Here is a 13345-nt window from a genome sequence, read left to right as displayed (position 1 = left end):
TTTCAGCAAATGGAAAGAAACCGATTAATTTTCCTGTATAATATATTAGGTTAAAATTGCTCCACGTCGAATACATATTAATTCACTTAACAGACTACGCACGCGGGAATCTTAAATACGTATAGTTTCCGTTGTTTATAAAGACGACATTAAAATATTTCGACAGCAGATGCTCGGCAAGTACTTGCATTTAGTCACCAGTTTTTTATATAAGTATTTTAAAGTACTCTGAAATCAATTAACCTGCTACCTGTAGTGATTGATTTTAATAATTAATCCATATCTATCCTCTAATAATTTATTGTATTTCTGAATAAATGGTATAATTTAGAAGCAATGTTTTTGACAGCTCTTCAGATCGTATTTATGTCATTATGAACATAAATATTTAAGGATATACATTATGGGTACATAAGTAAATAGACATATAATCAATAATATATATCATACTTGTATGTTGAAAAGTATAAGTTAACATAATAAAAATATACATTTCAATCAGAATTTGGATTTAAAATAATAATATGTTTTAACAGTAATATTGGAGTTAGTTATAGGCTACCAATAATTTTTCAGTGTTATAGGATATAAGTATTTTTACTCATGATTAAATACGATAAAATACATAAATTGTATAGGTAATTAATTTACTGTACTTCTTCCTATTTCTGACGATTTCTATCCACTTTTACAGATATACAACTCATCGACTCTTCTTTTTATCATATTATCGCACGCGGCCCAGTGGACGTGACAGTAAACGGAGCAAACGTTACCACTACACTAACCGTTGCCAATAGATGGCGATCACCACATAGCGAGCGTCGATCTGTCGATTTTATAACTATAATATATTTACCATTCTACCAATAACACGATTTTTCACCAGATTCGTGTTACTGCATAGAACATAATTGATTTCCTGGAAAATAATATAATAATAATTGTATTAATGGATTTCTGTTCTATGCGTTTATATCATATAGTATAGTACATTGACAGTGGTGTAACTAGGTAATTATATTCAATTATACAACAGCAGAAAAGTTAAATAAATGTAGATTCTTTGTACAATATCTTGATGAAAAGAATATTTTTATCTTATAAATACGTTAAGTACATTTTTTATTATCGAGCTTAGAAGATTTAAAAATGTATACTGTTCACATATCTGGGAAGAAAAATAATACATTTTTTACCTCCCCATTACAATTACGCTTGTGATTTTGTGAGATATACCTAATATGAAAATCTTTTACACAGTAGGCGCTTATTATTTACGCCACTCTACTAATTTTTGAATCTATCAAATTGAAAATTGAGAAAATTATCAATATTTCTTCATTGAATTTTTGCTATATTTAAATTTCTATGAAATTTGTGATAATGTGAAATATAACAATTTAAAAACACGCATATAATATCACCAAAAAATTGAAATATTATTCAAAAGACAACGTAGAAATAAAAATAATATTTTTAAATTTAATTTCGATAATAGGTCACAATTCATTCTTATAATATAGGTGTTAATAACACAAGATTGGTTCTGCCATTGGTTATAGAATATATATTCTATAATCAATAGTTTTGCTGAACGTAACTTTGTTATGTCGCGTTATGTCATTATTATAGTAAAGTAGTTTTTTGTGTTAAAAATATTGGTTCTTACTAGTGGTTCATATTAGTTGTTGGGTAAGAATTAAACATCATAAATATTTTTGGAATTTGTTCAAGTATATTCATAAGCATAGAAAGAAATTTTGATGACGTTATACCCGTTATAGTACCTACCTACCTATATATTGTTTCAATGTCGTACACTCCACGGTATAGATCCGGTTTTTACTTAATCGTAAACGGCGTTTATTAAAATTGTGTAACATCTTCACAAACAATAATATGTATTTATTACTTCCTGAATTTTTTGTATACGCAGTGTATAATACATGATATTACGCAGGCGTTCTCCGAAGCTCAATAGGTATAAATTGATTTTATTGTACGCCAATCATACGCATATTGTTCGTCTTAATTAATGAATAAATCTCACAACCGTAGATATATTTTAATCGATTGTTTAAGTTCGACGGTTGAGCTTATAATGTCCCATGTGACGCGATTGCACTGTACACACATAGGTGAAAACATAATGAGTGTTTTAAGTGCACATAATGGGAAATCGTAATTATTAATGTTCTACAACTTTGATGATAATATTTTTATTATTATTATTATTTTTAATCTATTGAATAATTATTACTATTATTATTGATTATTTCTCTGTCATTATTCCATGACTCAGTGAAAGTATTTCCAATATGCTATTTTCATTGAATTATCTTTAGTGTAAAAAAAACCTACATAATATTATAGTATGGCATTTGATAGCGCATGACATTATACGATAATAATCGAACAAATTTATTCCAATGTTAAATATTACATCACGGTCAATACGATAGCATACGATTACGGCTGTTTTCTAAGCAATTCGCGTGTTCACTTAATATTAAATATTAATATTATATTGAAATTATAATGATAATAAATCCATTCTAAAAATAAATTGTAAAAATAAGACGAAACTTCACATAAATGGTTTAAAAAAAATATTTTGTAATAAAGGTACATAATGAGAGTATATACGAATTATTTTTTATTTAAATTGTTGTACCTATTTGACAGTTTTACTGTTTTTGCATTAATTTGAAAAATATCTATATTATACGTTTTATTTACAATCTTGTTCGTGTACATTATTATGCACATTAAATATTTAAATATGTATATAATTTAAAAATACTTATGTGATTCACTCTCTGATATGTGCGGTCAGTTCTTGTGTAAAGGGGAATACTAGAATATAAGTAACTTGTCAAAAAGCTTCAAAATATTCACTACTTAACTTAACCTCGCGAGTTTTTTTTACACTGGTAAAAAAAAAAAATTACCGAAAGTATCTGTAAAATAATATAAAATTAACATTTTACAAATGTGTATTAACCTTATTTAATAATAATACATAAAATAAAATATAAAAATCAATTAAATAATATAACGAAAATATTTATTTGTGTAAATAAATACTATTTTCGGTAGTCATTCTATATAACTTATGTAATACTTACTTTTTATTTTAACGTGCACGCGGTTATAATTTCGGACATTATAAACTGTATTATATTTACTATAGGCTATATTACGCACAACAAAACATGCGACGGACAAATTTTTTTGTGCGTTTCCGCAAGAACGGTAACCACGGACTCTTTTCCAGCACTGTGGCTGGTTATTGGATCTGAATAACTATGTACATAGACCAGAATTGTTGATCAATTTTGTATATTTTATTGAACCTAGGCCAAAACTTGTATCAGAATGCACTCAAACTCGGTTGCTTTGGTTGCACTAAGTCCCCGAACGTTATATGAGAATGTCCGACATCGAACTCCATGATTTCCTCGGTAGATCGATGAAGTCGCCGCTCGCCACATCCGGTTCGGTCAGGCCCACAAACACATGCTGCGTCGATACCGAAGACAACGATCTGCACCAGACATCACTACAATATTGGGCATTGATATATTATTATTATTATTGATATATATTATCTTATCGTCGAACTGAAAATTTCGGCATATTTTTTTGGAGTGTTGGACTGACCATTTGCAGGTGGTTTTGCTGAAATCGACAGCATCACCAAGCAGGCCGACGGCGATCGAATCTCGACGTCGGACGTAATATTATTTTTTATGATTATATAGTATAATATACGTTAATATATTTTTACGATAAATGTATGTATGTATTTTTAAAACAAAATATGTTTTTTGTCGTACTCTTTGACCTTTGTAAAAATAACACTGTAATAATAAACTTTGTTACAGAAACAAATATTTCAACACAATACATAATATAGTTGTCATTATTATCAATAGCAGCAGTCAGCAATAAATGTGTATAGTTTTTTAGATAAAAAATTAAATCTATAATAATTTTTTATGGGACTTAATCACAGGGAATGAATTATTTCATTAAATTTTTTCTAAATTAAGTATTGATAAAATCTTAACTCACAATAGTTCAATTTTACTATAAAATCTATCGGTTAATAGTATAAACTATTTTGTTTAAGTTTAATCAAGATAGAGTTCACAGAAGTTTTAATGTTATTAAGAAATGTTTAACACTTTAGGTATGATTTTATAAACCGTCAAAAACGGAAAATTTCAGTTGAAAAATATATTTTTGAAATATTAAACCACTTTCGCTATTTAATTTTATGATTTTTGCTGTATATAAATATTATGTATACCCATACCCCGGAATTAAACAGAAGAACTTTCTGACTAATAAAATAGGCATGGTTATCATTCAAAGAAATCTTGTTTAGGAAACACATTTTATAGATTTCATAAACAAGTTTCACCACTTAAACATAACATTATTATACTTAAATACATTATCTATACACGAATTATAGGCATAAACAATAGAGTAGTAAAGTATAAGTATATAAGTAGACGTAGTATAAATCGTTTATATTTTAACATATTTATAATTCTTTATTTATTTAAATTATTAATACAAATAATAACGTAAATATTTTCATAGTTGTGTCTTTTGACTTTTTGTAATGTCTATTTAGAATTTATCAACTTAATAAATAAAAAAAAGATTTTATATTTGTATATGTCTTCTAACATTTAATGAGGGCTAGCGGTGGGCATCCATATATAGACCAATTATATTATCAATTATTATAAAATATATTTAAACTAAACTTAAAAATAAATCCATGTAATTGTAATGTAAATACTATTTTGTTACTAACTTATTATCTTATAATGCATATATTAAGTAACTAGTAAGTAGTAAATTCGTTCTAGTTGTATCAAATTTCGAAATAATTTTTGGTATATAAAAACATAAGTGAATAAAAATATAGTATATAAATGATCATTATTTCTTATTATTATTATTTTATATTTTATAAATTAATATCGGGCTTACCTAACTGAAAATACATGTTATTATTTTTATAAATTTGAATTGCATCACTTAAATGGATTTTGTGAAACAAATTAGTAATTTAATAAAATAAATAATATCAGATTAGATTGAAAAATTATTTTTTTATATTTTTTCAAGTTAATTAATTATATAGGTACATAATTATAGTTAGTACTTTTAGGTCAAAACTAAAATTAAAATTTTTTATTAACAAGCATATTATTATGAAGTACCTACACATGTTGACAAATTTAGATATTGAAACGAAGAACAACGATTTTGGTTTTTAAGTTATAGTCATAAACCTTAAGGTCTATGGTTATAGTTTATAAAATATTATCCACTGCTTCACTGGACACTGGTACTTGAATTATTTAACGTATATTACCTTTTTTTATAGGCACAATGACATTTCAAGTACAATGTGTTTGGCAAAAAATGAATTCAACTTACCGTTATAATAGTAATAATATAAGTTGTCTGACCGTCTTTGTTCAGAATCGTTTTTTGTATGCAATGATTAATCATTTAATTAAAATTTAACACTTACATTATACAGTAACTTACTCAAAGACGAAGTAACACTTGATGCCTACCGGTAGAGCGACTATGAACTTTCCCCATTTATACATGACCATAAACTAATACTAAAATATAAAAATCAATTCAGTTATTTCAGTTAAAAAATATAAAACGAAAAATAATATTGCGATGTTCAGTGATTTGAAACTTATAATATAATATGTTGTCATAAAATTTGTTATCGCGTGTTTCTAGGCGTTGCACTAGTCGTATATTTTATGCTCTGATGGCTTAAGATTTATATTGCATCGTCATTTTTTAATTACTATGATTCTTCTATAATCTTGCTTTCGTTTTATTGAATAATAGTTGCGTTGATCCAACTTTCGGTCAGTGCAATTTTTGATTTAAATATATATAATTAAATTTCTATGTTTTATATTGTAAAATTGAATAAATCATTGTTATTTGATGAACTAATAATTAATATATTACATACCATATAGAAGAATTAATTATGTATGTATTATTCGCAGGTTTCGCTAAGATAATCTGAATTAATATAAAAGGGTCGATTTAATGAATTAATAAATATACAAATACAAAATAATAAATACAAATATAATATAATAAATAGTATATATTTATATAAATTACAAATATCGATCATCTAGTTGAAAACTGCAACAAGGCTTTTATTTTATGAGGTTAGGTACAATCGTTTTTAATAGTGCCCATTGCCTTTCTAAATTACTTTCTGAACTAAAGTATTTTTTTTTTTTTTTACTGTAGCATTGTTATTGGTAAGAGGAAACACCTACACATTACTTCTCCTGAAGGTTTGACTGACTACAATATTTTAACCTGTAGGTGGTGGATATTCTTTAATAATTTCCTAATAACTAGTAAACGGTTAATACAGTTGACCAATGATCGCATATTCATTATTTGTAACGTTTAGCAAAAAATCATTTAAACCTTTCGTATAAAATTAATGGTCGTTAAATTACAAACTACAAAAAAAAACACGAACGACAAATTGAATGTTACATAACCTATATTTTTAATTTTACTTTGAGTAAAATAATTGTTTGTTAAAATATTATGATATGTTTTTATTTAATTGTTATGATTAAACAGCGAAACTTAAATTTGCACTTTCAACTAAAAATAATTACAGTATTACTTACCAAACTATAGGGTACCTCCAAAAAATTCAACATTCAAAAATTCCAATCCTTCCAATCAATTTGCCTTCGCCTCCTCACCAACTGGTACATCAGCAACCTCACACTCCACTCTGACCTCAAAATCCCAAACGTAAATACCCTAGCCTCCCGCTACTATAAATTACTTCACAATAACACAGTCAACCATCCTAATCCACTCATTTCCAATCTCTCCTCCCTCACATTCCCTGATAACCCACCACGTTGTCTAAAGCGAAATTGGCCCAGGGACCTTCTCAACCAATAAAAAAAAAAAAAAATTAAAAAATTAATAATAAAAGTCTAGAATTTAAGTAGTTTTGTTTGGACACCCCCTTCTATCAAGCCGTCCAGTTTTGTAAATTATTAACCATATTACTTATTATACAGTATAATACAGATTGTATATATTTTTTCTTTTAATAAAAAAAAAAATAAAAATTATTACTTACACAGTTATACAGCTATAAATTAGAATATTATATTTCAAATACAGGCAATTTTATAGGTTTTTATTAAAAAAACAGAATTGAATAATTTTTGTAAAACAGTATAGGTTTTGGTTTTACCTAACCTAACGTAATCTAACACCTATGTATTAGAATTCATAGTTTATAAGGATGTATTAAGATTGGAGTACATAAAATGTAATACAAATTGAGAATTTACTTAAAAATTGTACTGTAATTGAAAAACCACATTTTTTGAATGACAATATTGCTATTATAACACGAGTGGGTAGAACGATTGACCGTGATCAACTGAAAACATACAATTTAAGTTAGATGAGTTAAGAGTAAACTTCATTAGAATTTGTATTTGTATAATTAAAGCAGCTTTTATTCCATATATCTTAAAATTTCAAAATTATTTATATTATTGTTAATATATGCTGTACCTACTTTTATTTAATACCTATTAACCTATAATTTGTTAAGGTAGATCTATTAAAAAAAAAAAAAAATGTTTAAATAAAGTTTAAACTTAAATATATTATATCATTCTTGTTCTTATCTTTTTTTATAAAAAGTAATTTACCAAGCATGCTAACTTTCTTTTTAAATAATACAGTTATTCAAAATTGAATTTTTATAATTTTCAAATTTACCTACTTAAAGACAATATTTTCAAATAATTGATATTTGTAGTACTTGTGGTGATACAAATTTTTGTTTTTAAAATTTCATACCCTTTTGTAAACAGTAAATTATTTATTGGATATTTTTTCTGAAAATTTTAACGTAAAAAAAAACAAAATTTGAATGAGTTATTTTATTTATTTTTTTTTTTAGTTATATTTATTTTAAATAGTCAAAATTAATAAAAATAAATCAAAACTAACACTATTTTTTTCAATAAGAAAATAAATAAAATAAGAAACAAAAAAGAACCAAAATATTTAAATAAATAATTATAATATTTTTTTTATGTAGTATGCGCGAATAATCCTAACAAATCTACTATAATATATCAAATATGCTTTTACACCCAAAATATGCAAAAACTTGCACTATTAAACTTTATATAATTATTACTTTTGTTATGAAGTGGATTTGTATCTCAGTTAGCATGTTTTCCTGTGTAGCAAAAAATACATGATAATGCATGAACTTACGAGTCCTGCATATTACTATCCACTGCATTGATGATTCCCGCACATATAATGCCGATAATGCCACCGCATTACCGATTGCCCATCTCGGTGTCATTTATCCCCAGGCAACACCGGGTAACTGCACGTCTGGAGAGCTAGTAAATTAAGAAATACAGATTATAAATGTTATAAATAAAAATAAAATATATACAGAGTAAATACTTAAAACCATTAAATACTTATGTAGCATTCATATAATTCACAATTAAAATTATATTAATTATTAGAAATGATATTTTATCCGATGCCACTCCAATTTAGTCTCCAAAGTTACAAGGTTTATCTAATTATCAACATTTTAATGAAACTATCATATTAAAAAAAATATGTAACTAAGTATCTATAAAAACAGAAATTTAAATCATATTATAATAAAATTATTAAAGATAATATGCCTATGAAAAAACCATGTAATGATTTTTTTTATGAGAAATTGTCTTATGCAATACACCTATTTGAGCCTTAATTTTAATATTATGAATCATGACTGTCCATTCTAATTTAATTTTATCGCATTTATACTTAACTAGAAATAACAATAGCTACTTTGGCAATTTTTCATATTCATTTCGTAATACATTTTCTGGGGTATAAAATATTTAATTTTTTAAATCGCTAAACGACTATCAGTAACTACCGTACAGTATATCCATATAATTAATGTTCTTACATAATTTCTTGTTTAATTGACTTATTATGTTACATAATAATATAAATTACATACTTTTTATTAAAATGATTAAAAACAATACAATGAATTTTTTTTTTTTTTTGTCGCAGTAAATCTTTCAAATATATTTAGAATATCAACTATATAACTAATATAACTTGAATGAAATATATTTTTAAATCCATTCATAATAGGAAATTGTTAAAATATCATATAAAGTTCATACAAACACTCTCTATGATCAAGACTAAAAACCGGATTTAATTGATATTGCAACTTATTTGTATCATCAAATAATTCGAATTTGATCAAATATGTACACGATCTGTATTAATTACAGTCTTTCTATTTAATTTTATGTTGCAATTTATTTACAATTTTTAATGTTTTGGAAATTTTTTGAAATTTTGTATATTTTACGTAAATAAATGTACAAATCAATTTTTAATCACTTTTAAAAATTTAGTAGAAAATTTAGACGATGATGCCATTAGTGTTGGTAAATTAAAATCATTAATAAATAATAATGTAGGGAAATGTGGTTTGGCATTTTTAAAGTTACATTTATCCGAGTTAACCACAAAACTCACAAATTTAGGAGAATCAAACAGCCAATTACTTATACATATTAATAAATATTTCCACCATTCACGGTCCTCATGAAAAAATAATAAAAAAATAGATTTATTTATATATTAGACAAAAATGATGGATTTAAAACAGTTAAAACTTACTCTGAGCTGATAGCAGGTAATTTAAATGTTAATTGTTAATTTAGATATAAACATAACACCATATTTTTTTAATTGTTTTAAATATGTGCCAATAACCAGTGTGGATGTTGAAAGATCATTTTCTTTGTATAAATATATTTTAAGTAACCGACAATATAATTTTAAGGAATAAAATTTAGAAATGTACATAATTATAAATTTTAATTCAGAAAAATAATATATTTTAATTATTGAATACTTTCAAAAACTTTTTTATTTTATAATTTTTAAATGTCTATCATGTTTGTAAGAAAATAAATAATAATTATACATTTTGTAATATTTTAAGAATACATTTTATAATTCAATTTGTACTTTTTTTTAAACAATTTTTTGATTTTGTTATGCAATTATTGTATTAATTTCATTGCAATTTTGACATATTTTTAGTGCAATTAAATCCGGTCTTTAATCATGACGAATATAACTTTTTATATATATATATATACAAAGAGAAATCATAATATTACTTTTTATGCATTTAAAAATACTTAGTTATAGAATCAAATGATTTTAAATGATATAACCCATACAGAAAATACGACAATATTCAAATCATGCCAATATTATGTATTTATATAGTATGCATTTAAAAATAATTTTTAAAAATATTTTTATCTAATAGTAACAATATTCACGATCGCATATATATTTAACACATAATTATTATTTATTAATTATTTTGTTTAATAATTCAATGATATAATTTAATATTTTCCATTGTAACCATTTAAATTGGTTATTTTTTAACGCTTAGCATTGTAATCATATTTTAAAACTATGGAGGAACTAAGTATTATATTTAAATATTTTTTTATTTGAGGAGTCAATTTTTAAATTGTTAATTATTACATATAGGTATTATTAAAAATATACAAAATTAATTGATAAACGATTAAAATCCAACGGAAATAGAATTTTGTAGTACATGGTACTAGTAGTTTTTTAGTACATTTTATTGTATTCTGACACTGCTAGATTTTATTAAATATATATTCATGTTTAGCTTAATAATTTTAAGTTATTTAATTATTTGTATTAAAAACTTTAAAAATAAATTAAAACAATTTTAATCTTAGAACAAGGGTAGATAATTTAATTTTTACTTTATTGATTATATAATAATTTAATTTAATTTATACTTTACCGATTGTACAATAGTTAAAGAATTAGTTATGCCACATAGGTATGTAATATATGGCGTAGTTTAGGACACGGATTTGTTCTACGCGTGTTTATCTTTATTCACAATTTATATTTTACATTTTCATCTTACATTACCGTATAATAATATGATGTATTGCTGTATATTACACAACGGTCAAATTGGCATGCAACAAAATAATAATATATAATCTTTTCGATTTTATAAACTATAAACCGTATAAGTCCTTAATCCATTGTCCACAAATCCGTCAATACTAACATAAATTGATGATTTTTAACTAAAGAAAACTTCAATTATTCTTGTAAAAGTGTACAATTCCGCTTTTTCTGTATAAACTATATTTATTAAAATGTTCTTACTTTATAACTTTGATTTTAATTGATTCGAATTAATAATATTAAATTCTTTAAGATTAGATATTTATTAATATTATGTAATTGGTAGATGTATATTGTTTAGATAATAATATTTCACTATTTTCCAGAAAAATTGATCATTTACAAATATTAGGCACCTAATTGATAATGAAGCTTAAAGCTTCTGTTTTCTATGCGAATACAATTATTAAAATTAATTATTTATTTTGTTCATAATTTTGTACTTCCATTTTTTTTATGTGCCTATAACTTATAGTATTATAAAATATTCTATATATTTATGTAATTCGTAACTTTTTAATATTTTTAATTAATAACCAATTACTCATCTTTAATTAGTTTAGTTAAATTTAAAGTTATTTTTAAAATGATTGCTAATTATTAATAACTTCACATTTTTTTTTATATAAGTGTAAAGAAAATGGGTTATCAAAATCTAAAAACTGAAATTTGTTGTGATAGAAAATGAAAATATATATTACCATACCAACGGAAAATTAAAAGGTCGATTTTGGTAGAAAAGTGGAATATTCGGTTATAATAAACTATATTTATTAAATATTAATGACTTAGAAGTATATATTGCCAATTGTCATATCTCTTATGTTTTGATTTAGTACGTGTATTTTTTTCTATATGATACTAAATATGATACAAATTTAATAAAATTACTACTATGTTATCAATGCTATCACACGTTAGGTTAATTAACACTAGGTAGTTAAAATATATTTTCATAATAACATTTCAATTGAATTATTACCCAAGTATTTTAGTGATATTAATTCAATATTAATTAATAATTATTCTTCATGTATAATACAGTTTTTACATTTTTATTTTAGAATCATAAATACATTTTGAATCTTATTATTATGTTACTTATGCATTCACTTTCATTATTATGTTTTATGACCATTGTCCGTAAGGTGTAATTATTAATCTGTGTGTTATATTATTAACTTTCTTCGATATAAACGTACACTATACAAAATAAATAAACATAATAAATAGATACATTACGCAGTATAAGGAAGGATGTACCTAACTTATAATTTGCATAAAACACGTTATTGTTACCAGATTTATTTAACTAGGTACCTATCTATTACTTATATGATTTTGTTCTTCATTAGAATTTTTATTTCGCATAGGTACTTATTTTAATGTTAAGTTATTTATAAGCAATAAGCATATAAGCGTATTTATAATATGTCAGATATTCAAATATCCGCATCGGATACTTTAGCTAGATCTAGGATTTAAAATCAGTTAGGGAATTTAATATATCTCCTAGCCATAAGTTACCAATGATTCGTAATAAATAATAATAATAACACCTACGTATGATAACTATATGTGTGAGATTTCAAATCTAGTGGAAAAAATTATTGATTGTAACTAACGCATTTATACTGTCGAGATTCAATTTCATACGGTTTGCGTGATAATTTTCCACTCGTACCACATGGAATAATGGCAACAACGAGATCAAAACACAGATAACCGTGTCCGTGATCGACATGTCATAACATCAAACTATGTTATAGGAAATCATCAACGATTCGACACAATATAATAATAATAATAATAATATTATTATTATTATTATTATTATTATTATTACCGTCCGTGCGCCATGAAGGCGGCAAACGTGGTAAATAATGGTCATTTAACCGAATATGATATATTTTACTTGAAAATATATGTGGATCACTTCGGGCGAGTTCCATAGACACTTAAATTGGTCAAATACTCAAATAAAAGAAATATTATATAATTTGCGAATTTATCGAGTATAAATAGTATAATATTATGCTTTCCAGCGATAGGTATTCCCATACTCAAATTATTTTCGTTTTCCCTGCCCTGTAAGTAGAATGATTTTAATATACAATATCTTTTTCAGCGTAGGTTTTCAAACAGTGGCGTCATTTGGGGGGGGAGGGTGGCAGGG

The sequence above is a fragment of the Rhopalosiphum maidis genome, chromosome 1 (assembly GCF_003676215.2).
Source record: "Rhopalosiphum maidis isolate BTI-1 chromosome 1, ASM367621v3, whole genome shotgun sequence".
Lineage (NCBI taxonomy): Eukaryota > Metazoa > Arthropoda > Insecta > Hemiptera > Aphididae > Rhopalosiphum > Rhopalosiphum maidis.
Note: the sequence above shows the minus strand (reverse complement) of the source record.